Consider the following 25,956-nt stretch of genomic DNA (forward strand, 5'->3'; position numbering starts at 1 on the left):
AGTCATACAATTTTTTTTAAATGATTTTTTTCCTAAAGCTAAGTGAATTACATTTAAAGAACCAACTGTTATTCTGATATTATGCCTTTCATGCTTTTTGATTAGTAAATGTCTTTTCTAAAATAAGATATTGTGATGGTGGTAGTTGTTTTTTAAGTTCTTATTTGGCAGAGTAAAAAATCGACAATCAGATGTTGTATTTTGTTATTATTTTTATTATTTATTTATTTATTTTTTTGAGACAGAGTTTTGCTCTTGTTGCCCAGGCTGGAGTGCAATGGCACAATCTCAGCTCACCGCAACCTCCGCCTCCTGGGTTCAAGTGATTCTCCTGCCTCAGCCTCCTGAGTAGCTGGGATTACAGGTGCCCACCACACCCAGCTAATTTTGTATTTTTGGTAGAGACAAGGTTTCTCTCCATGGTGGTCAGGCTGGTCTTGAACTCCCGACCTCAGGTGATTTGCCCGCCTTAGCCTCCCTGTACTTTATTATTGTTTTTAAAAGTTTTACTAGTCCATTTCAACCCCCCTCAAGCTACAAACTGCTGCTCTTGAGGCAAACAGGATTGCCGCCAGGAGGGGCTCGTGGACTGGCATGGTAAACCGGGGTAGGTTTGTCATGCTAAGAAGGGGGCAGATAGACATCCTAGATTAAGTAAATCACAGCACATTTTTGTGGAGTTGAATTTAATCAGATTTTATGTGTAGCAAAGCCACAGATGGACAATGGGGTCAGTGGGTGGGAGTTGGTGAAGAGCACCCCCTGCAAAGGGCATGCACAGATGACTCCTGAGAAATCAGTTTGAAATTTGGGGAAGATCGTGGAAAGCCTTGAATATCCAAGTAAGGACATAGACTTTGGAGATATGGACAAAATTTTATTTTATTTTTTCAGTTTTTTCCTTGAATTCTGAACTATTCCCTGATGGTCAGCATTTTAATGAACAGTTTTAAAGCAGACCAGTGATATGAAAAAATAGTAATTTTTTTTTTTTTCGTAACAGAATCTCGCTCTGTTGCCCAGGCTGGAGCGCAATGGCACAATCTTGGCTCACTGCAACCTCTGCCTCCCAGGCTCAAGCGATACTCCTGCCTCAGCCTCCCGAGTAGCAAGGATTACAGGCACCCACCACCACACCCTGCTAACTTTTGTATTTTTAGTAGAGATAGGGTTTCACCATGTTGATCAGGCTGGTCTCGAACTCCTGACCTCAGATAATCCACCCACCTTGGCCTCCCAAAGTACTGGGATTAGAAGCGTGAGCCACCACGCCCAGTCAAAAGAATAGTATTTTTAAAAGATTAAACTCAATGTAAACTACGGACTCTGGAGATAATGATGTGTCAATGTAGGTTCATTGACTGAAACAAATGTACTGATGTGGGATGCTGATAATCGGAGAGGCTGTGTGTGTGTCTAGGGACAGGAGACACACAGGAACTCTTTGTACTTTCTGCTCAATATTGCTGTGAACCTAAAACTCTCAAAAAATAAAACCTATTGTAAAACGGATTAATCTGGCAGCTGAGTGCAAAATGGATGGGGGGTGGGGCAGATCGAGAATATAAAGTCGCAAGATACAAAATTAGGTACAAGCATCTGTCCTGGAGCTTGAGATTTATTACCTACATGACAAATCCACCTTTAGCAGGGAGCGACTCTAAAGGCAGGGCACCCAGCCAGGAAGCAATTGTAATGTCCCAGACCCAAAATAAGCAAGGCCTCGAACAAAGTATCAGCAAAGAAAATGGAAAACAGAGAATGAGTTTGGACATGAATAGGAAGGAAAACCCATGGTACTTGATGATTAATGAGGTCTGAGGGAAGCAAAGTGTGGGCAGAATGACCACGGGGTTTGACCAGCTGGGTGATAACTGCGCTGCAGTAGAAATAGGGAAATCAAGACAGAAAACTCTGGGCAGTAGGGGAGAGGGACACGAAACTGGGGAGGAGTTGTCTTTGGGTTAATGGCAGCACCTCTCTGAGGAGGTGGGAGTCAGTGAGCAGCATTTCCTAAGCGCCAGGCACAGTGCGTATCCCCAGCATCTGTATGGAAGTCAGGGGTGGGAATGACTTTTTAAAGAGGAGAACCTGAATCTAAAGAAAGCAGCATCCTCAATAGGAGGATATTTTCAGTCCTATGACGTTTTCAGTTCTGTTCTCCTATTGGCTTCAAGAAATGTTAGAGGAATAAAAAACTGTATTATTTGCTCCAAGAGTCAGAATAAAGACAGGAAGTGGTGGTTGCTGGTCACCTTTTCCGGGAGTGGCCCAGAGGATGTTTACAGGAAAGATTCCTTTCTGCCCTTTGACTTGTAGGACTGTCAGACTAGAAATAGGGACTCTAGCGTAGAAGTTGAGCAGATTCAGAGAATAGGTGAAACCAGGGTGGAACTCCCCAAGACACAAAGCACCCTTGCACATCCTTCAAAAAGAAAGAGAAAGAAACTGTGGCGGGGGCGAGGAGAATCTTCCTTAACATAGGAAGACATCTCTGTTCCTTTCTCCTCTTTGGCCTTGCCCTTTTCATTTTCCCCTTTCCCAGACTTCCTTCTATCTTACCAAACAAAAATATGAAGTGAGGATAGGGACAGAAAAAAACCTGTAAAATAAATGTTTTCCCCAAATCACAGGTTATTATTAAAGACCAGCCAATCATGTAATTGTTGCTATTACAGTTACATCAGGTGAAATTATAGTATTTACCAAGACCACACCTAATTTTTTTTTCCCAAGACAGAATCTTGCTCCATTACTCAGGCTGGAATACAGTGGTGCAATTATAGCTCACTGCAGCCTCAAATTCCTGCACTCTAGAGATCTCCCACCTCAGCCTCACAACTAGCTGGGACTCCAGGGATGCACCACCACACCTGGCTAATTTTTAACTCTTTCGTAGGAATGAGGTCTTGCTGTATTGCCCAGGCTGGTCTCAAACTACTGGGGTCAAGAGATCCTCCCACCTCAGCCTTCCAAAGTGTTGGGATTACAGGCACGCACCACCACTCCTGGCTACATGCCTAATTTAACATGAGCTAGAGTTAGGTTTGGCTCTCCCTAGTGTTCAGGGGAGTTGTAGAGTTAGCCTCAAATGCCAGAGTGCAAGTCCTTGCCCATCACGCCCTCATGGGGTAACCATGGTGGAGCTGCCCAATTTCCTCATCTCAGAAGTGAAGATAATAGCACCTACCTCATAGGGTTGTTGTGAGGATTGCACGAGGAAACCATGGAAAGGAATTCGTAGAGTACTTAGAAAGGCAGTAAGTACAGGGACAGTTTTGGGTTTCATGGGACTTGAAGACTATACAACTTTAGAAGCCCTCTTTAATAAAAAGAAGATAAATCTTACTTTTGCAAGTTTTATATGAATATGTGACTATGTGAGCACATTGCTCAGGTCCTCCCCTCGCCCGCACACAAGGTCTAGAAAAAGCTTATTAAAGTGAGACGTCCTGAAGCTTAAGCATCACCAGCTTCAAGTTCAACCCACCTCTGAATAAATGCTTCCAATAAATATTAGCCCTTGCTGTTATTTATTTATTTAAAAAATGTTTATGGAGCACTTACTATGTGTCAGGCTGTGAGCTTGCAGCTAGAAGCTGGGAGTGTTGTACATCTGGAAATTCTATGCCCTAGCTAAGGGAAGGTCACTAAATATCAAAGCAAAGCAAACTCCTTATCTAAAGAATGTGGTTTGATTTGACAAAACATCTCAAAGCTAATAAATGGCTGCGAAGCACTTCGCAGACCTGTTTAACAGAAACATTGCACCAATGGAATAAATGAGCTATTTGTGGTTATTATTTTATTTTTTCATTTAAAAAACTGTGATAAAATAGATCTAATATAAAATGTACTATCAACCATTTTTAAGTGTACAGTTCAGTGTTATTAAGTACATTCATATTGTTCTGCAACCATCGTTACACATCGTTACATTCATCTCCAGAACTCTTTCTTTTTTTTTTTTTTTGAGACAGGGTCTTGCTCTGTCACCTGGGCTGAGAGCACAGTGGCATGATCTTAGCTCACTGTAGCCTCAAACTCCAGGGCTCAAGCAATCCTCCCACTTTAGCCTCCCTAATAACAGGGACTATAAGCACATATCAGCACGCCTGGCTAATTTTTGCATTTTTTTTTTTTTTGTGCAGATGAGGTCTTGCCATGTTGCCCAGGCTGGTCTTAAACTCCTGGGCTAAAACAATCCGCCCACCTTGGTCTTCCAAAGTGCTGAGATTACAGGCCTGAGTCACCGTGCCTGGCCAGAACTCTCTTTATCTGACAAAGCTGAAATTCTGTTCCTGTTAAACAATAACTTCCATTCCTCCCTCCTCCAAGCTCACAGCAAACCACCATTCTGCTTTCTGGCTCTGTGATTTTGACTACTTAGAGTAGACAAATACTCTAAGAATAGTATTTATATCTTAGATCTATAAGTATCCACTCATAGAGTACCTCGTATAATTGAAATCATACAGAATTTGTCTTTTTGTGACTGGCTTATTTCACTTAGTATAATGTCCCAGAATTAAGCAAATGTCAGAATTTCCTTCCTTTTTAAGACTGAATCATAGTTCATTGTATGTATATATCACACTTGGCTTATCCATTCATCCACCTGTGAACATTTGGGTTGCTTCCACATTCTAGCTATTGTGAGTAATGCTGTTATGAACATGGGTGCTCAGTAGATGTTATTGTTATGTTGCTTTAGAACACCTATGTCTTTATGATCACTGATTAGAATGTACTTGGATTATCGCTTTCCTCTGCTCACATATAAATTAAATAAAGCCGTCAAATACCCACAAACCAATCATCAAACTCAAGTTTGGAGAAGTCCTATGGGTTCAGGGACCTTTGAACTAAAACTTAGAAGATTTGGCTCCTGGTTCCAGCAATGCAGTCAGTGTTGGCTAACTATGTAATATGGTGGCAAGTTATTTCATCTGCTGGGCCTCAGTTTCTTCACCTGTCCTGTGAGTGATTTGGACGAGGGTTTCCTTTCTAGGATGATCAGCTCAACATGGCTTCCCAAATCAAAGAAAATCCTGTGTCCTTGGAAACCCCTCAATCCCAAGAAAACTAGGATGATTGGTCACCCTACCTTTCAGCAAATACGCAAATCTGACGCCAGATTTCAAAGACATGTACTACATTAAATGAAATCAGGCTGTTTCTCTCTTCCCCACCTCCCAGGAAACATCAAAAGGGAATTCAGCAGCCTAGTCAGACTAGGACAAAATTCCAAATGTGTAATTTTTAACAGCCTTTTTGGGAAAGTGCTGATTTTAGATCCTGTTAAGAAGTCATCCCCCACAAATATTCTGGTTAGGGAGGTTTGTATGTTAACGATTACACAAGAGCTGTTAACATTTCAGCTGAGCAACTTAAAATATTTCTTACTTTTAATCACTAGTTTGACTTCTCGTGGAACTAACTGTAAAACAGGTAGGATTTTTTTTCCCCCTCAAAGTGCACACTTCTATGTCACAGAGGGAAAACAACAACAATAAACGAACTGAATAAAACTAAGTTTGGCTCTGTCTAATCTACAATTGAAAGGAAAGGTCAGCCTGGAATATGCTGAAACTCCCCTGGTCTTACACAGGAATGTGCTGATATGCCTGCCTGAAACCCCAAATAAGCCCCCTTTTCTGGAAAGATGATCCAGCCAGATTCCAGCAACCTTCAGCAAACAGGCAGGGCTGGTGTGAATGAAGTCAATGAAGATTCAGGCGGCTGGGTGCAGTAGCTCATGCCTGTAATCCCACAGAGTCAGTGTGGGAGGATCGATTGAGCTCAGGATTTCAAGATAAACCTGGGCAACATTGTGAGACCTTGTCTCTACAAAAAAATAAAAAATTAACTGGGTGTGGTGATGTGCGCCTGTAGTCCCAGCTACTTGGGAGGCTGAGGTGAGAAGACAGCTTGAGCCCAGAAGGTCAATGCTGCAGAGAGCCATGATTGTACCACTAGACCCCAGTCTGGGCAACAGAGCAAGAACCTGTCTCAAAAAAAAAAAAAAGGTTCAGGAACTGTTAATTTCTAGAAATGAAAAAGTGGCCTGATTTATTTGGACAAAAGCAGCATTTCAGCTTAATTCTTTTGGTTGTATATTTGTAGATTATTTGAGGCTACAAGCCTAGGTCTGTGGGCAGTTACAGTGCATTACTGATTTGACTGGATCTTGACAGAGGGCCTAAAAACAATCACAGGCCTACGAGTACAACTTTCTCCTTATAAACACAGACATGAAAAGACAATTCCCTATACCAAGTATTATTATTATTATTATTATTATTATTATTATTATTATTATTACTACTGTTTGAGACAGGGCCTTACTCTGTTGCCTAGGTTGAAGTGGAGTGGTGCAATCTCAGTTCACTGCAACCTCTGCCTCCTGGGTTCAAGAGATTCTCGTGCCTCAGCCTCACTAGTAGCTGGGATTACAGGCACCCACCACCACACCTGGCTAATTTTTGTATTTTCAGTAGAGACAGTTTTGCCATGTTGGCCGGGCTGGTCTTGAACTCCTAACCTCAAGGGATCCACCCACCTTGGCCTCCCAAATCACTGGGATTACAGTTGTAAGCCACCATGTCCAGCCCTGTATCAATTATTATCTTCTATAGGCAATGGTTTAGTGACCCCTTTCTATGGTCTATCATAATAATATCTCTATTTATAGATCAGAGTGTATTTTATAAAACCTATCCACACATATGTCACCCAAACCTCATACATTAAGATAATGCATGTAAGCTAAGATATTATTCTCCTTGTTTTATAAATGCAGAAATAGAAGCCTAGAGAATTTAAGAGTCTTGCCCCCGGACACAAAATGGGTAAGTGGCTCAAACCTAGGTCTTCTGAATCAAAATCAGGAGTCTTCACCAAAATGCAAAGCAAAATGCATTGTGCTTTTTAAATATTACTCCTAGCATTTTTGCAATCTTTCTTATGCTATCATCTAAGGTAATGATTAACAGGCATTTAGAGAGAATGTTAAAGTAAAAAACTCTTCGGCAACACACAGGTTTAAAGGACTAGCAAGAGAAAGAGGAGCCAGCAGAGGGGTCTGAGTGGTGGTCAGGGAATGGGTGGAGGACTGGCCAACTCAGTGCTGCCTCTTAAGCGGAGGGAAAGGAGAGAGAAAACTTCATCTGTAAGTGTCATAAATGAGAAAGACCTGTGGGTTCTGTGTTCAGGGAGCTACTGATGACTTCAGGGAGCACAATCCCCCAGAATCATGGAGTCCTGGGTTCCGTTAACCCCAATACTTACTCATGCCCTCCCAGATGGTCACTGCTTGCCTAATGCAATGACTCTGAGAGGCAGCTTTCTGAAGCAGCCTTGTGCTTTTGAACATCTTTGACTCCCTGGAAGTTCATTCTTAAACCAAGTGGCTGCTATGTTTTAAGTGATACTGTTGTAAGTGTTAGGGATCAGAGTAGTAAACAAAGTGTTCAAACTTACTGCCCTCAGAAACTTACCTTCCAGTGGGGAGATACATTTTATTTTATTTTGTTATACTTTAAGTTCTAGGGTACATGTGCACAATGTGCAGGTTTGTTACGTATGTATACATGTGGCATGTTGGTGTGCTGCACCCATCAACTCATCATTTACATTAGGTATTTCTCCTAATGCTATCCCTCCCCAAGCCCCCCACCCCATGACAGGTCCCAGTGTGTGATGTTCCCCGCCCTGTGTCCAAGTGTTCTCATTGTTTAATTCCCACCTATGAGTGAGAAAGAACATGCAGTGTTTGGTTTTCTGTCTTTGTGGTAGTTTGCTGAGAATGATGGTTTCCAGCTTTGCTGAGAATGATGGTTTCCAGCCTTGTCCATGTCCCTGTAAAGGACACGAGCTCATTTTTTTTTAATGGCTGCATAGTATTCCATAGTGTATATATGCCACATTTTCTTAATCCAGTCTGTCACTGATGGACATTTGGGTTGGTTCCAAGTCTTTGCTATTATGAATAGTGCTGCAATAAACATACGTGTACATGTGTCTTTATAGTAGCATGATTTATAATTCTTTGGGTATATACCCAGTAATGGGACGGCTGGCTCAAATGATATTTCTAGTTCTAGATCCTTGAGGAATCGCCACACTGTCTTCTACAATGGTTGAACTAATTTACACTCCCACCAACAGTGTAAAAGCGTTCCTATTTCTCCACATCCTTTCCAGCATCTGTTGTTTCCTGACTTTTTAATGATCGCCATTCTAATTGGTGTGAGATGGGGGGAGATACACTTTAAACAATAAGGGTAATATCAAATAGGAACAAGTATTTTGAAGAAAAACAAAGCAGGGGTGATTGTGGGGAGGCAGAGGGTCTTGTTTCTTAGTCAGGGAAGTTTTCTCTGAGATGATGCCATTATGGAAGATGCCCTAATGAGAGGAAGAAGCAAGTCATGTGGATGGATAACTAGGGGGAAGAGCATCTCGGGTAGAGAGTACAAAGACCTCGGGGCAAGGAGAAGCAGGAGGAGGAGAAAAGGAAGTGAGATTTTCCAGAGCAACTAGAAAAGTGAAGTTGTCATTTACTGAGATGGGAAAGTCTATAGGTTTAGGGGCAAAGCTCAGGAGCTCAAGGTTTGACACATGGGTTTCACACACTCATTAGACATCCAGGAAGATGTGTTGAGAAGGAGATTGAGGTCTGTCTGGGGTTCAGGGAGGGGGCCCATATTGGAATTGTAATGTTTATGACTTAGCACATAGCTGGTACATAAAGCCACAGACCAAATGAGATATGGCTGAAGAAAGGATGAGGTCTGAGGCTGGAGCCCTAGGCACTCTCCCATTCAGAATTCAGGAAGCTGCAGCACCCAGAAAAGGAGATTGAGAAGGGACAGTCACTGAGGTTGAAGTACCTACAGGGAAGGATGACTCAGAAACTAATGAAGCAAACTTTAAAGAAGAATGCAGGGCCAGGCAGGACCATGGTGTGGTGGCTCACACCTGTAATCCCAGCACTTTGGGAGGCCGAGGTGGATGGATCCCTTAAGGCCAGGAGTTCGAGAGCAGCCTGGCCAACATGGTGAACCCTGTCTGTACTAAATATACAAACATTAGCCGAGTGTGGTGGCACACACGTGTAATCCCAGCTACTTGAGAGGCTGAGGCAGGAGAATCACTTGAACCTGGGAGGCAGAGGTTGCAGTGAGCCGAGATCACATCACTGCACTACAGCCTGGGCAACAGAGTGAGACTCTGTCTTAAAAAAAAGAATGAGGGGGGACATCTTTGCTCTTTTGTCTTAAGTTTGTTGTGAAGCTAAAACCACTCAAAAAACAAAACAAAACAAAACAAAAAAAACAAAACCACACAAATAAAAATGAAGAAGAAAGAGGAAGGCAGGACCAGATTTGTATGATGTTACTAGGTCAAGTAAAATGAGAACCAAGAGCTGGTCACTGGATTTGGCAATGTGGAGTTCATTGGTTATTCTGATGATGGAGTTAGGGGGATGTGGAAGGATGGGGAGGAAACCCTGACTGGAATATAGTCCAGAGAAAATGAAGGAAGAGGTGGTGAAGACAGCAAATATAACAACTTTTTCAAGGAATTTTGTCACAATGAGAATCAGAAAAATGAAGCGGCAACTGGAAGAGGATATGTGAGAGAAAGGTGTTGTTTGTTTGTTAAGAATGGGAGATATCACAGTACATTTGCATATTTGAATATTCCAGTAGAAAGAGAGAAATTGATGCAGAAGAGGGGATGATCGTAAGAGCAAGGTCATTGCATGGGGGAAGAAGAGACACAGGGCCCAGGTGAGGGCTGGCCTTGGAGAAGAGCATAGTTACAGAAGGAGCCCTGCATTGTAATAGGAGGGCAGACAGCATATGAGGATACAGATGTGGACATTTAATGGACTTAGTGGTGCATATGTGAAGCTCTCTTATTATGCTCTTATTTTTTTCAGGAAAATAAGAAGCAAGCCCAAGAGTTAAAAGCAAGAGGGCTTGAGAAGAGAGAAGAATCAGTGAAATAATCTCTTGAATGGAAAGAGTGAATTGACTGAGGAAATCAGCTGGAATTGCCAGGCAGCATGAAGGGTTTGAGATCACTTGAAATTTGATGTTATTGTCGGGTCTTTAAGATTAAGCACCAAACTCCAGACCCCACTTTGCTCTTACCCCTCAAATGTGGTCTTCTTTAAGACATAACAGCATCATTATTTTATTTGATTTGACAAGCATTTGTGTTGCACCTATCCAAGCCTCTGGTGTAGTGGTGCAGTCAGGGGCATGTTCTCTCCAGGGACAGACTGGTCGGTGGGTAAGGACAAGAGAGAAAGAGAGAGAGAGGGAGAGAAGAAAAAGTTGATTCCACTGGGAGTTTTGCCTTCATCCTCCATGAACAGAGGGAAATCAATACTCGCTGAAGGCAGCAAGCTCCCTTGAGAAGGAAAGACATTAATAACTGGGAAATGTGGCTTAGATTTGACCTTTCACTTATTGAACAGCAGAATTAGACAGACTTATCCATTTAGACCCAAGCCTTAGGGAACCCTCCCAGACCTCTCCAAGGGAGGCTTCTCTGAAACTAACAGCATGGAGGACATAGGTCAGGAAATGAGTGGCTTCTTGTAGGCGCTTGCTGCCAAGAGGAGAGAGGCAAGGAAGGTGTCCCCATCTGATGCAGGCTCAGTTCTCCTTCCAAAGCCACCAATCGGGTGTGTTATTCCATCTGGTGAGAGTGCAGTAGAAAAGGGCAAGTGGGAGAGTAGAAGGAAACCAGGAATGTGACACTAACTCATGTCCCCACATGGAAGAAAACAGCAGGCATGAGGAAGAAAGGTTCCCTCTCGTGAATTGAAAGTGAGGTCTTGGAACCTGGAAAGCTGCCCTGTCCCATGCCTGGGCCTTTGAGTCCCCCTCCCCTGCCCCCCTTTATCACTGAAGCAAGCACTAAATAGGTGAGAGAGTGAGAAATTTGAGGGTATAAACATAACATTGATTATTGTGTAGGCCTTTGAAATCTGAGCTAACCAACGAGGAAAGTGAGAGAGCAAAAAGGAAGTAGGATTAATCAATTGGAGGCTCAACTGAGGTCAAAGAATGGTTGACTCAGAGGTTTTAAAGGGATGGTGCTGGAAAGATCACAGCCTTTCACATATTTGAAAATTACTATGGTGGTCCTCTTGAGTCCTTTTTCTCGGATTAAACATACTCAGTTCCTTTAGTGGTCCTCATAGGGAAATGTTTCCAGTATATTTGTCAAGAGCATGTTTGCTTTCTATTGCGCATGCTCCAGCATGTGCCTTTGAAAGGGTGCACCTGGACGCTACTACATGACTTCATCCAGCTGGGGGTAGGCATGGAGTGCCCATCTTCCCAGGCCATAGACACCCTCCTTCGCCTGGGACAGGAAGCTGAGGATCTCCTTCCTTTTCACTGTTTCCCCGCCCCACGAACTCAGCTTGAGCTCTTTGTCTACTGCAACCCCCGTGTCTGTTTTGCCTGGGTATTGCTGCCAGGTGAGGACTCCACCACCCCATACTTGGGCAGTTGTGGCAGTTTTCTGGGGACCTCATATACACCGATATTAAATAGCAAGGATTGGAGGAGTGATTTATCTGTGGGTCATTTGAACTCTTACTAAAATTCTTAATGACATTTTTATTCATTTCTTGATCATTTAGTGTTAGTCTCAGAAGTTTTTGGTGGTAAAGGGAATGTATCTTTACTCATATCTATTTATTCAGTAACCACAAATGTTTACTGAGAGCCTTCTAAAATGTCAGTACTGGGCTACAGACATGGCCCCTGTGTTCATGAAGTGTGCAGCATAGGATCCAAAAACATCCCTTTGTTTTGTATTTTTGAATAAGCAAGATCTCCATTTACCTAGAGACCTGAACTTATCTATAGGAGTTTCTTCTTCTGCCCTGTGGTTGTAACAGAGGAATTGACTCTCATGTCTTCTAAAGCCAGGCTCTTTATTTCTACCTTGGGACCTATTGCCTCCCATTCACTCTTTCTCTCCTGCATCATCCATCCCTCCCTCTCATCTAGGTGATTCTCTTTAACGTGTACCTCTGCTCATATTTCTCACCTTCAAAATCCCCTTTCCTTGTCACACATTCTCCCCTCCAGCTACTGATCTATTCCTTTGTACTTGTTCAAAAAAAAAAATCATCTATGCATAATGTGTCTGCAGCTAGAAAAAGCGGGGACATGTTTGGAACAGCTGTGAGTGTTACAGCCGAGGGCTGATAAGCAAAGAAGAGCACTTTCCAGAGTGCAAGGCACTGACATCAAAGCACTCTACAAATATTTTGATAGGAGGCAGCTGTGTTATAGCAAAGAGGGCCCTGACCTCCCCTCTCAGAGGGCCTCTGCTGAGTCCCTCTCGCTGTTGTGATCCTGATCAAGTTACTTAACTTCTTTGAGCCTCAGTTTCCTCATCTGTCAAATGGAAATAGTTGTGGCTCTCTCATAAGTTTGTTGTGACTACGAAATAGGGATGCTTGAAAGTATGAAACAAATGTTAGGAAGTATTGTACAGCAATAGTCTCCTTTAAAAGAAAATGGTTAACCCCAGTCTGTCTGGGTGCCCCTGCAACAAGAGCCTGAGTCAATGGCTCTCCTGTTGTACACTTGGGAATGTGATCCCAGGGAGCAGGACAGAGGAGGAGGAGGAGGGGAAGGAGGCAGTCCAGTGCAAATTCGGGTCACTAAGTTGCTCAGGGCTGCAGGCAACCTTGACCCACACAACCTCCTGAAGAAACTTATGAAATGTGTCTCAGAACTGTCCACCCTGGGAACAGAAAGGGGCAGCATTTACCGGAAGGTTCCCATTACCATCTATCACGGGTGGTCCACGAGCACTGACTCCCCTCTCTTCAGGGTTACACACACATAAATGCCAAGTGGACACCACAGAGCCTCAGGGGAGGAAGTGAAAGGTAGAAGGTGCAGAAGGAGATAAGGCCATGTCCGATTGTACCTTTGAAACAGGCTCAAAATGGGATCCTGCGCAGTGGCTGGACTAAGAGGTGAGACTAGGAGGATTTGAAATGGTGCACAAGATACAACCCCATCCCACAGACACAAAAACCAAAAAAAATGATGACATGACTTGGCTTGGGTATTTTTAGCAGGGATTGTGTGCTATCTCTGTAGAAAAAGAGGGTAGGCCTTACACATTAGTTTTTAACCTGTTTTTCTAGACACTACGTGTTTCTGCAGAATTAAGGAATGGAACCTCAAATGCCTCACCTGGCTTTTTGCATCAAATTGTAATCAGAGCCTGCATGACCTAATTGAAAGAGACCCAGACCAAGATTTTGGGGAAACTGCTCAATGTCTCTGAAGCACGGGATGGGGAAGGGGGGTAAATTGAGAACCTTACTATTACCATCTTTCCTGCCTACTTTCTAGTGTTTTGGGGGCTTTTGTGGGGAAGGGGAGAGGAGGTTCATAAAATAACCTATGAAAAAAATTTTTATAAATGAGGAAGGATTATTATCATTTGGGTATTATTAAGTATTGATGATTAAAGTCTATTTCTCCCCAGGATTGTACCACAATCAAAGTAATTTGAGTTCAGTCGAGTGAAATCAATAAGCCTACAGCACATACTTTGTGTCAGGCCCTGTGCAATCCATTAAAGATAAAAAGATGCATAAAGAGGAGGGACAGAGAGTACTGTTAATTCTTGGGTACTAGGCATGACTGCTATTACAGGAAGAAAAAGAAGGAGCATCAGTGCTTTGCTAGGCAGAACTGTACAGAAACAAAATTTTGCTTTTTCTTGCATTAAATCTTGCTTTATAAGGCCTTTCCCATTATGAAGATTATAACTACCCCCTTATATGTCCATTTAGTACTTTTGAAATTTTGTTTTATATTTAATGTATAACTTTTAAAATCTAACTTTTAAAATTAATGAGTTGTGGACATATAACTTCATTTTTTTCAAATGGATAGCCAACTTTTCAACACCATTTGTTAAATATCTTATCCTTTCTCATCCTTTTGAAATGCTACCTTTATCTTATTTTACCCTTACACGTGGTCTCTGGTCTGTGCCATTGATGTATTGTCTCTTCCAGCAGGAATTTAACGTTATTTAATTACGGTAGCTCTATAATTTGTTTGATAACTGGTAGGTAAACATTACTCCCATTTTTCTTTTCTCATTTTATTGATTATTCTCGTGTATTTACTTCTCTGGGCAGTGTTTATAATTGCTTTATATTCCATTGTAAAATCCCATTGGAGTTTTGGTCATGATTTGCCCATATTTTCTAGAGGAAATATTATTCAAAGTCACATATTTAGAATAAGATAAAAAGGAAGTTATCAGATGTTTGAAGAGAATGACAATATGAAACCATTGTGGAGAGTGGAAGAGCTAGTCCATCAGATTGTCCTGTAGATGAGGAGGCAACCAAGTATTTATAGTGGCATCAATCTGCAGTTTAGGTGATTTTCATCAATGTTCAGCTACTCAGGAGCAGGCCTCAAGAATGATTTCGTTGGTCTTACACTGAGATTGGGTTTGGCAAAACAAGCATAGCAGAAGGAGAAAGGGGCACACACAAAAAATGAAGGTACTTTTATTTCTTTGTCTTCCTTTCAGTAAAGAGAGAATAGAAATAATTGTGTTTTTCTTTCACCAAATAATAATATATATGAATAAATAAAGAGAGGTGTAACGTTTTTGTTTTGTTGTTGTTATTTTTGTTTTTGTTGTTGTTGCTGTTTTGTTTTGAGACAGAGTCTCGCTCTGTCGCCCTGGTTGGAGTGCAGTGGCGTGATCTCGGCTCACTGCAAGCTCTGCCTCCCGGGTTCACGCCATTCTCCTGCCTCAGCCTCCTGAGAAGCTGGGACTACAGGTGCCCACCACCACGCCTGGCTAATTTTTTTGTATTTTTAGTAGAGATGGGGTTTGTTGTTGTTTTAAACATCTTTATATAATGAAAGTGTTAACTAGTGGACAAGAAAGCTAAATTACAACTGAACTTCACATTGTATAAATAATTTATCTTGTGTGTGTGTGTGTGTGTATATATATATATATTTACCATGTTACACTTGAGATATTTTCTTTTGACAGGAGAGCACTTTTGGTGTAAACCCCTATTTATTGAGTGTGGAAATTTTCCCCTAACATTTTCTTTCTTTGGAACTAAGCATTCTCAAATGTGTTCCCCAGGGGAATTTGGAAATGTTGGTGCATATCCATTTGGCAGTTTGGAGGTTTGTTAGAGTGTGGGAAAATTCAGAGGTTATTTTCAGGTTATGACATCTGAATATTTCTTTGCAGGTCCAAAATACAGTTTATTTTTAATACTGTAAAGATACCATAGTCTTGATCCTCATTTTGAGAAGAAAATGCTGCCATCTTTAAAGAAATATAGCTTGAAATAAAATCCTGAGTTGCAAAATGAAGACCTAAAATTCAGGTGAAACGTAGCAGTCTATTAATGTTTAAAATTGCCTATTGGTTTATTATGTTTTCCCTTACTTAGGCAAGTAAAGTTAAGAACTATTGAAGTTCACAGTCATGAGGGCGCATCCATGGATATCATAAAGCAGCCCTTGTACATTTTCTCTCTCTGCGAATCCAGCCTTCGGCAGGGTGATTAACAGCTTCAACCTGGGGAAAGAATGTAGTCTTTCTTCTGGGGCTTCCCAGACCCAAGACCCTCCCCATCCCCATCACAACTCTTTAAGCCTGACTGCCTTTGAGGTGGGAAAAGACTCAAAGAAATGTACCAATCCCAATGATACTCAGGGCCCAACTACTGCAGGGAAGCAGAAATGATACCTTGTAAATTGGTTATAAAATGGCCTTGTCCAAAGGCATGTGACTGCTGTTTGCATAGTTCCCATCAGCCTCAGAACATTCTCCATATTTCTTTCAGCCATGGGAAGCCAGTCTCATGCAATTCTAAATGAGTCGTTCCAGTCTAGGCTCTCACTGAACCAAAATGTGGTCAGGCAGGGTGATTGCCTTTTTCAAGAGTTGCCAGCAACCTCACATTCAACTGCTCTGCTCATGTATCATATGCATGGTTAACCACAACTTATTCTTTGAACTTTGAGGTAAGACAGTGAAAATAAACTTGAACCATCAATGTATTCTTAGCACATACCACCAATTAGAATACTCACATTTCAGATTCCGATTCCTTTTGTCACCTCTACTCCCACTCTCTCCATTCAATCATAAATCCAGTCAATTTTACCTAAAAATATATCTATTATATTCATGCCCCCCACCATCTATTGGCACTGCCAAGTTCTTGATTCAAGTCTTCCTCACCTCTCATCAGGTCCAGTATAAAAGCCTAATAAATAGTCTTGTTCATCCTTCAAAAATATGCAGTTGCTTATAATACCTCTCTGCCTAATAGCTATCTATGGCTCATCTGCCCAAATGGTTTGAATTCCTTCAAGTTCTGGTCCTTACCTGTGTTTCCTGACCCGTCTTCTGTCATTCTCTCATTGGTGCTTTGCGCTCCTACCACATAGAACTGCCTTCACTTCCAGTGCTGTTCCTTCTGCCCAGAGGTGATATTCAACATATTTAAAGAATAGAAACTGACCAATCAGAACAAATCCCATGACCACTCAGGACTGGCACATGAGAGCATCCTGGTGAATATCGGCTGAGGCTGCCATTTCCAGCACCGTGGCTTTGATTCTTTCCCCGGCATGTCTGCAGATCCTTTACATGGTCCACAGAGGACCTTTGAGCAGGGACTGGAGGTGAGGGAACAGCATTATTTAGAAAGGTTTAGGGACTTATACATGATTAACATTTTCAGTACCTGTGTAGAGACTGAAGTATTTGCATAGTAGGCACTATTTGCAGAACCTGAAATGACCTCTTCTGTTTTTTGAAATATTCTCAAAATAACCACCGCTTCATCTCTGGTTGCTTTGTAAACACTTTTGCCTGCTTCTGTTTCTCAGAATGTAATCAGCAAGAGACATCTACCTCTCACACAGGCTCACCAGCAGATTGGCTTTTTTAACCAGGCTCCATCTTTTTATTTCCATGCTGACTAGGAATCATTATGTCCTGAACTGCCCTAAAAGTACAAGGAGAAATTTCAGTATCTTTTCTAACAAAAAGAAAATGATATATGCTTTTCTTCAATCCAAATCATGACTGTTTGAACTGGTCATCATTAATCAGATTTCCTGCATCAGCAATCTTAAGAAATTGTTGTCAAGTTGCTACTCAATGCAAAACACTAACCTGGCATTGAGGGAAATTTAAAGCAGTAATAGGTACAATACCTGCTCTCCACTGCTGTGGAGCTAAGACATGAACAGCTGCAGTAATAACTTTGATTTAAGCAGTACCTTATGTGTTGCTATCAAATAATAAACACTGTAGTAGTGAAGAGGAGAAAATGACCTGTCTCTCTCCCAGTTAGGCGAGGCTTTCTGGAGGAGGTGGGTCTTGAGCTGAGCATCAAAAGATAGGTAGAGGCCAGGTGTGACGGCTCACACCTGTTATCTCAGCATTTTGGGAGGTCAAGGCAGGAGGATTTCTTGAGCCCAGGAGTTCAAGACCAGCCTGGGCCACATAGTGCGATCCCATTTATACGAACCAATAAAAAATTAGCCAGATGTGGTAATGCACACCTCTAGTCCAAGACACTCAGGAGGCTGAGGCCAGAGGATAGTTTTAGCCCACAAAGTGGAGGCTGCAGTGAGCTGTGCTGGCGCCACTGCACTCCATCCAGCCTAGGAGACAGAATGAGACCTTGTCCCCCCATCCCCCAAAAAAGGTGGGTAGAGTTTCAACAGTGTTGCAGCAGAGTAACTAACATATGCTACAAGCTTAGAAAACACAAAGCAAGGTAAAGCAGAGCCTTGACATCAAAATGAGGTTAGAAAAGTAACTGGGGTCAGACTGCAAAAAGAATTGTATCAGGAAGAGGCATTTGTGTTTTAGACCACAGGTAGATCCCTTAAGTTTTGTTAGGCAGAAGTTTAACATAATCAAAGCAATATTTAAAAATATTAGGCAGTGGCAGCTGGCAAGCAGAGTGCTGGGAAGTAACACAGCATAATAGAAAATAGCAGGGCCTTAGTAGTCAAACAGTGGGTTTGAGTCTGGCTTCACCACTTTCTAGCCGGGTGGGCTTGGACCACTTCCTTAACCCCCAAATCTCCACTTACTCAACTATAAACATGAAGATAATAATATCTGTAGGGCTGTTATGAGAATAATATTTCACATTTTTGAGCACTTACTATGTATTCACTCACACTGCACTAAATACTTTACATCTGTGGTTTCATTTAACCCTTATGTCACTTCTTTAAAAACTGTGGTAAAATATACATAACGTGAAATTTACCATTTTCACCATTTTTAAGAGTATAGTTCAGGGGTTTTAAGTACATTCGCACTGTTGTACAACCATCACCACCATCCGTCTCCAGAACTCTTTCATCTTGTAAATCTGGAACTTGGTACCCATTAAACACCAACTCCCCGTTCACCCCACTCCCCAGCCCCTGGCACCACCATTTCACTTTCTGTCTCTATGAAGTTCACTTCTCTGGGCATTTCATATAAGTTGCATTATACAGTATTTGTCCTTTTGTGACTAGCTTATTTCACTTAGCATAATGTCCTCAAGGCTCATCCATGTTACAGCATACGTCAGAATTTCCTTCTCTTTTTTTGGCTGGGTACACGGGAATTTATTAATGTTGTCTGACAAGGTCGGGCTCCCTAGGTCCTTCCCTTTTCAGGGTGTCTGGTGTAGAAACGATGAGGAGGGGAGAGTCTCAGTGTGGTGGAGTACTGCGTGGCAGGGACTTCCCAGCAACTAAAGGCTTCTCTCTTCCTCTCATGCTCTTGCTGGGGCTGGTGGTCTGGGGGCTCTTACTTCTTGGAAGCCATGTGGATCATGAAGGTTATCACTTTGTTGCTGTAGCCAAATTCATTGTCATACCAGGAAATAAGCCTGACAAAGAGGCTGTTAAGGGCAATGCCAGCCCCAGCGTTGAAGGTGGAAGAGTGGCTTCAAGAGTGGCTAAAGCTGAAGGAGACAGCCTGGTGCTCAGCGTGGCCCATGATGCCCTTGAGGGCCCCCTCCGATGTCGCTTTACCACTTCCTTGATGTCATCATATTTGGCTGTTTTCTCCAGAGAGCAGATCAGGTCCATGACTGACACATTGGGGGTGGGGACATGGAAGGCCACGCCAGTGAACTTCCTGTTCTGCTTGGGGATGACCTTGCCCACAGCCTTGGCAGCACCGGTAGACACATGCAGGGATGACGTAATGGAGAGCCTCATGGCCATCACACCACAGTTTCCCAGAGGGGCCATGACAGTCTTCCAGGTGGCAGTGATGGCATGGACTGTGATCCTGAGTCGCTTCATGATGCCAGAGTTGTCATGGATGACCTTGGCTGGGGGTTAGGCAGCTGGTGGTGCAGGAAGCATTGCTGATGATCTTAAGGTTTTTATACTTCTCATGGTTCATGCCCATCACAAACATGGGGGCATCGGCAGAAGGGACAAAGACGATAACCCTTTTGGCTCCACCCTCTAAGTGAGCCCCAGCCTCCTCCATGATAGTGAAGATGCCAGTGGACTCCATCACATAATCAGCACCAGCGTCATCCTGTTTGATTTTGGTGGGATCTCACTCCTGGAAGATGGTGATGGGGTTTCTGTTTTCAGCCTTGATGGTGCTGTGGAACTTGCTGTGGGTGGAATCATACTGGAACCATGTGATTCCATAGTAGACCATGTAGTTGAGGTCATTGATGGTGATGATACCCATTTTGCCAGAGTTAAAAGCAGCTGTGGTGACCAGGCGCCCAGTATGGCCAAATCCATTTACTTGTTTCAGGGACTGGCTGGTGCCTCACTGAAGACTGGGGCATGCATTAACAGGAGGAGCTAAGAGGCTGAATTTCCTTCCTCTTTAAGGCTGAGTAATATTCTACTGAATACTTTACATCACTGTTTTATCATGAGAAAACTGGATTTAGAGAGGTTAACTCATCCAAAATAACAGAATTAGTAAGAGAAAGAGCTAGGATTTGGGCCAAAGCAATCTGATTCCACAGTGCACCCTCATTTCCCTTGCATATCCTGATGCATGTAGGTTAAGGGCCTAGCACTGCACCTGGATGAGGATGGCTGTTGCAGAAAGGCATTCTATTGCTTTTGATTATCCAGCACCTCTTCCACAGCTTATCTTGGTAACACAATTCCTCTTTTCCTTGAGAAATTCTGTCTATGATTTTACTCTCTCCCCCCCCCCCCCCAATACAAGGGGCAGAAAGATGAACACATTGCCCAGGCCAAGAAATCAGAGCCTTCCTTCCCTCCCCATTGCAGTGACAGATTCAGGAATAGTCACATGGGTGCAATCAGAGTCCTCCCTGGTGCTATGAGGAGATTGCGAGTCAGGGGTTGTAGGTGTTCATTTCAAAAACTTAGCAGGGAGATGGCAAGAAAGGTGGAGTCCTGAGCAACATCTGATCTAGACACGTCTGAAGCCAGTTGTCCCCATCAACTTCCCTACAACGTGATTCCCAGTTTTTGCTTTTAAGCTAATTGGAATTGTGTGTCTGGAACTTGCAAAAGAAAGAAATCTGACTAATTTACTAGATCAAAAGGCCCTCATGGGCATGGAAAGGAAAAAACTAACAAGAGGTATTGTGAAGCTGTGTGACGTGAAAAAGAGGAAAACATCGAGAGTCTTTCTGAGGTTCAGATACCTGGTGACCAAGAATACTGCTATTACTGAGAAGGTGGAAGAAGTTGCTACTTTGGGTAGAGCTAAAAGAGAAAGTTTCTGATACTCCCAGGAGTCCAGACTACTAGTTAGTTTCCAAAGGTAAAATGCCCAATCTCACTTATGTCTGCTAAGCACTTCATCCTCTTCCAGAATCTCAAACTCATTAGTGTGTCCAAGGTCTGATTGGGATAGGGCTTTTGGACTCTGATCTTTATCCCCAACCCTGCTCAGTAACCTGGTATGAATTCTTCTTCCAAATATAATGTATTCATTTATCTGCTCATTCATTAATTGAACACATGCTTGCTTATGTGTATAGAGGACCTATATGCCAGGTATTAAGCCTATATGCCATGGTACCTATATGCCAGGTATTATGACAGATACTAAGAACAGAGTGATGAGAAAATACATATGGTCCCCTATCTTCAAGAAGTTTGTAATCTAGTGGAGAAATCAGACATAGGATGGATTATCACCCACATGAATATAATTAAAAACTGTATTACATTCTATGAAAGTAATAGCGTTTAATAAGAGGTGTACGGGGGGATCTAATTCAGGTGGAGGAAAGTAGGATGATTAAGGGATAGCTTCTCTGGGAAAATAACATTCAAGCTAAGGTCAGGTCAGATGAGGTCAGCATTAAATGAAAAAGAAAGGTGGAAACCAGAGGTGTTGTTCTCACCCACCCATAAGAAACAAGTGATTCACCCACCAGGAATGTGAGACGGAGAGGCTTGAAACTGGTTTCTTTAAAGTGGAGCTGCTTAGGGCTCTTAGAGCAGGGACTGGCAAATAAATTAAGTATTGTAGGAACCTCACTGCCTGTTGCCCAGTCACCTCTCTGTGACTCTGCTCATGTATTCATCCATTCACTCATGCGTTCAAGAAATAGTTATGGAATACCCACAAGTGAAGGGCATTGTACTAAATGATGAGGCTTCAGGAGAAGCAAGATAGCCTCCAGCCCAGCTCTCAGCAAGAAGGAAGAAGTACAGGTGGGCCCACCTTCGGATAGCTCCAAGAGATGCTAAGTCTTTCCCTTAGGGAATCTGTTGCACACTGGCATATGTGCATGCTTCATAAGACCTCTATCTCTAGGCCCCAATGCCTAAAAGACTTGTACACTTTTTTTGTTTTATAATTCAGAGAGTTAAATCTAGTTCTCCCAGTAGAGGCAAAGGTCCTCTCTACACATAAAGCTAAGAAAGAGATCACATGGGACAACATGGCAGGCTGACACCAAACACAGTGTGGCTGCCCAGTGCCTCCAGATAAACATAAGGAAAGGTCATCCAAACACAGGAAGACAGCCGCCCCCTTCCCTTTTCCTTTACCCCCTCCCCTTCCTCCCTCTGGCTCCCTTATCCCCAGAGGGTGGACCCAGCCTTTCCCAAAGTTTATTCTGAGAGCTCCAGGCTCCCACAGTGGAACGTGCTGTGGACATGGGAATACAACAGCCTAGCCAAAAGGGAGAACCAAAAATATAAACTGACATATTTAATAGATTTCTGTTCCCCCTGCCACTACCGAAAAAATTGTGGCAGAAATGTCTGGTACGACTGTTTTTACTGTCCTTGATATGTCAGCCCTTCCTAAGAGGTGGTCTTCTAAAGTTTATCGCATTTGTCAGCAAACACTTCACAGAGAAAAGTTAAGCTCTTTCTTAGGATTTCTGTGCCACTCACATAATCCACTAAATAAATGCAATAAATGTTAGGGAACAAAGTCCAGAAAGCCTTGCATTTCAAATGCCAGCGACGAGTTTAACAAGAGTACAAGTAACACTAAAACTGAAAGAAAAAAATCAGAAGGCTGAATTTCCTCTAAATTCATGACTGGAGTTTTGTAAATAATCAGGAATCCCAGAGTCCATAAATAGAAAGTCATTTTATCTTTTACTGACAAAATGATATGTTGATCAAAACAGTGGTGAGAACATAAGCTTTGGATTTTACTTGCCACTTATGAGAAAAAAACATTAATACTGCAGGATTATTTACCTTGATGATTATAAACCAGCATTTGTGATGAAATGTGCAGTACTAATTTCAAAACAGACCCAGTGTTTGGAAGCAAAGCATAATGGTGACCTTTCTCATTAGCTGTTGCTCAAACAAAGATATGTTCCAGCAATATCCGATGCTTCCTTCCTGCCAGGGCCTCCACCCAATGCAATTTAAAACACTTGTGTTCCATCCAAACTAGAGCTGAGAATGTGGTGTTGTAGCTGAGCTTCAGTAGCATTGTGTTTATAGTTTATTATTACTTTCTAAGTTTTTTAATGTTTTGTTTCCATAAATTTATTGCCATGAGTTGGGTTTGCAAGATTAAACGTGTGAAACCATATAAATGAACTCGTTATATACATATTTACTCTTCTACTTTTCCATCTTTCTATTTTTGTGTCAAATAGCATTATAGGTCCTTAAGCGTAAGAACAGAAATGTATCTCATTTCTCTTTGGTAAGTGTTTTAATGAATATATTGCAGACAAAAACAAAACCAAAAACAACTTTTAAGGATCATGCCTATCTTGTTTTGTGTAAAATGCTATAAACACATACATAAGGAAAGAATCTGAGAAACAAAAAGAAATTGAGAGACCACTTTAATACAGATAATCCTCATGTCTGTCACGTCCAATGCTCCTGCAATCGTTAAAAGTTGAAAATGGTCAAAGCCGAGGCAATTTCCCATGGAACAATAAGTAATGAAGAATTTAGACGCTGAGCAAAGACCCAGTGCTCTATCACTATAGAAAGACCATTAACGCTTAGTACAGCTATAAATTATGTAGACCATTTATATTTTCTATCATGGGTATAATATGGTAATAGAAAAAAATTAAAAGCACATTATTTAAAATAATTTTGCCTCTTTATACTTGTGCAGTATAAAACTTTCTAAAGTATATGTACATAAGTTAGAAAGAGATACACACTAATCAATCCCATGAAAGTGTATTCAGATGGTACACTGTCACAATCTATGAGAATGACAAGTATTTAGAGTATCAATATTTGCCACTGAATATTATTTCATTTAACTCTAAAAATAAGCCAGCAAAATTCTTTTTATTATTACCATTTTGAAAATGGCATCTCAGAGAAAATCAAAATCGATAGATTTCTCAGAAGGAGCTTTATTGGCTCATGGAACTGCAGTTTAGAGGTAGTGTAGTGCTGCCCCAGCTGGCTGGATTTAGAGGTTCACTACGTTATTTGGGCTCCAAGTTCAGCACCTCTAATGTTCTCTCAGCTCTGCCCTTTTCTGTGTGGTCATCACATCCTCAGGCCAGCTCCCCTCATTGCTGCAGCCGTTCCAGGCTTCCCATGCTCATACCACATGCAACTCAGAAGAAGAGGGAGTCCCAACATTCCCAACAAGAACCCCAAAGTTCTTGACGAGACACTCTATGTCACGTGCCCAGCTCTAACCGGTCAGTTATTGAGACCAGGGAGATGGGTGACTGACTAGCGTAACCCCCACTGGAACTATCTGCCCTTCTTTAGCAATGTTGCTGAGAATGGAGGATCCCCTTGTCCCCAGAGAAAATCTGGGCACTACTAAGAAAAAAGAAAGGGGAATGGGTAGTAGAACAGCAATAAGTGACTGCCCAGTTCAGGACTTCATAGGAGTCATGAGGATCAGATAACATTACGATAGAAAGCAGTTTGCATAGTGCCCAGCTCACATAAGTGCCCAAGAAGTGTTAGCTGTTGCCCTTGGAGGCATCACTAGAATGCTGCTTTTTAACGCTCATTAGCCATTACATAAAATCTTAAGAATTGAATAATATGTGTGACAAAAAACTACTGAGACTTTTAAAGAACTCATTGGAACATGTACATACCATGAGTATTGCCATATAAAGCAGTCTTTCTGAGAGAACAAATGAGCTGTCACATGCTGCTGCCAGGCTCGGCGTGTTGTTTCACCTCTGCGATGGGTGTCTGCAGCTGCTGTCTTCTCAACACCCCTATTTTGCTTGGGAAAACTTCCTCTCACCCACCCCTTTGACACTGGAAAGCCTGTCAATTACAAGACTTCCCTCTCCTCCGTGTCCTCTTCCTCCAGGGATGGTCACACAAATCGGACCTGGCCAAAACTTTCGCCACTCTCATTCCCCCCCACTATGTCTCAATAGAGGTCTTCACAGACAAAATGAAATCCATGAAAAGCTATCTGCAAATATAACCCATTTTCTACTACTTCTCTCTTCTCAGAATAACAAAGTTATGGTTCCTATTTAAGTTCTATTCAACTATCTGAGACTTGAATCTCAGTCTCTCCCAATTTGTCAGAAATATGCGTTATCAGTTTGCCCTGCTCTAGCTTGTGTCTCTAATCTCACTAGGCTGGATGTCTCTCTGTTTGCCTCTCCAGAGCAACTTTGCATCCTTCTCTACCCAGCTCTGTGTTGGGGGAGGCCAAAGTCTATATAAACTGTATCAACAGACTCCTTTGCCCTCTACTTTCTGGTGGGGTTTGGCTATGGGGAAGCCCCAGCAAGGTACTTGAGAGAAAGAAGAGCACGAGATAAGAGTATGGTAGTTCCCCCTGATCCAGGGGATATGTTCGAGACCCCTAGTGGATGCCTGAAAGCAAAGATAGCATTAAACCCTATATGTACTATGTTTTTCCTATATGTACTTACCTACAACTTTTAACTTATAAATTAGACACAGTAAGAGTTTAACAACAATAACCAATAATAAAATAGAACAATTATAAAAATATGCCAGCATCACCACTCTTGTGCTTTGGTGCCATTATTAAGTAAAATAAGAGTGACTTGAACACAAGCACTGCCATACCACCTCAACAGTCGATCTGCTAACTGAGAGAGCTACTAAGTGACCAGCGGGCAGGGAGCATATACAGCTTGGATATGCCGGACAATGGGATGATTCACGTTCCAGGCCGGATGGAGCGAGATTTCATCGTGCTACTTGGCATAGTGCACAATTTAAAACTTATGACTTGTTTATTTTTGGAATTTTTCATTTAATATTCTTAGACTGTGGTTGACCATGGGTAACTGAAACCTTGGAAAGAGAAACCATGGATAAGGGGAATTACTATATTTATTCCTCTGCCTTCTTCCCAGAAAAGTCTTCTTGGATTGGCTGTTTCTTTTGACCAAAGTCATTGTCCTCTCAAGACAGCCTTCTTCCAGGT

The sequence above is a fragment of the Chlorocebus sabaeus genome, chromosome 20, assembly GCF_047675955.1.
Source record: "Chlorocebus sabaeus isolate Y175 chromosome 20, mChlSab1.0.hap1, whole genome shotgun sequence".
NCBI classification, from domain to species: Eukaryota; Metazoa; Chordata; class Mammalia; order Primates; family Cercopithecidae; genus Chlorocebus; species Chlorocebus sabaeus.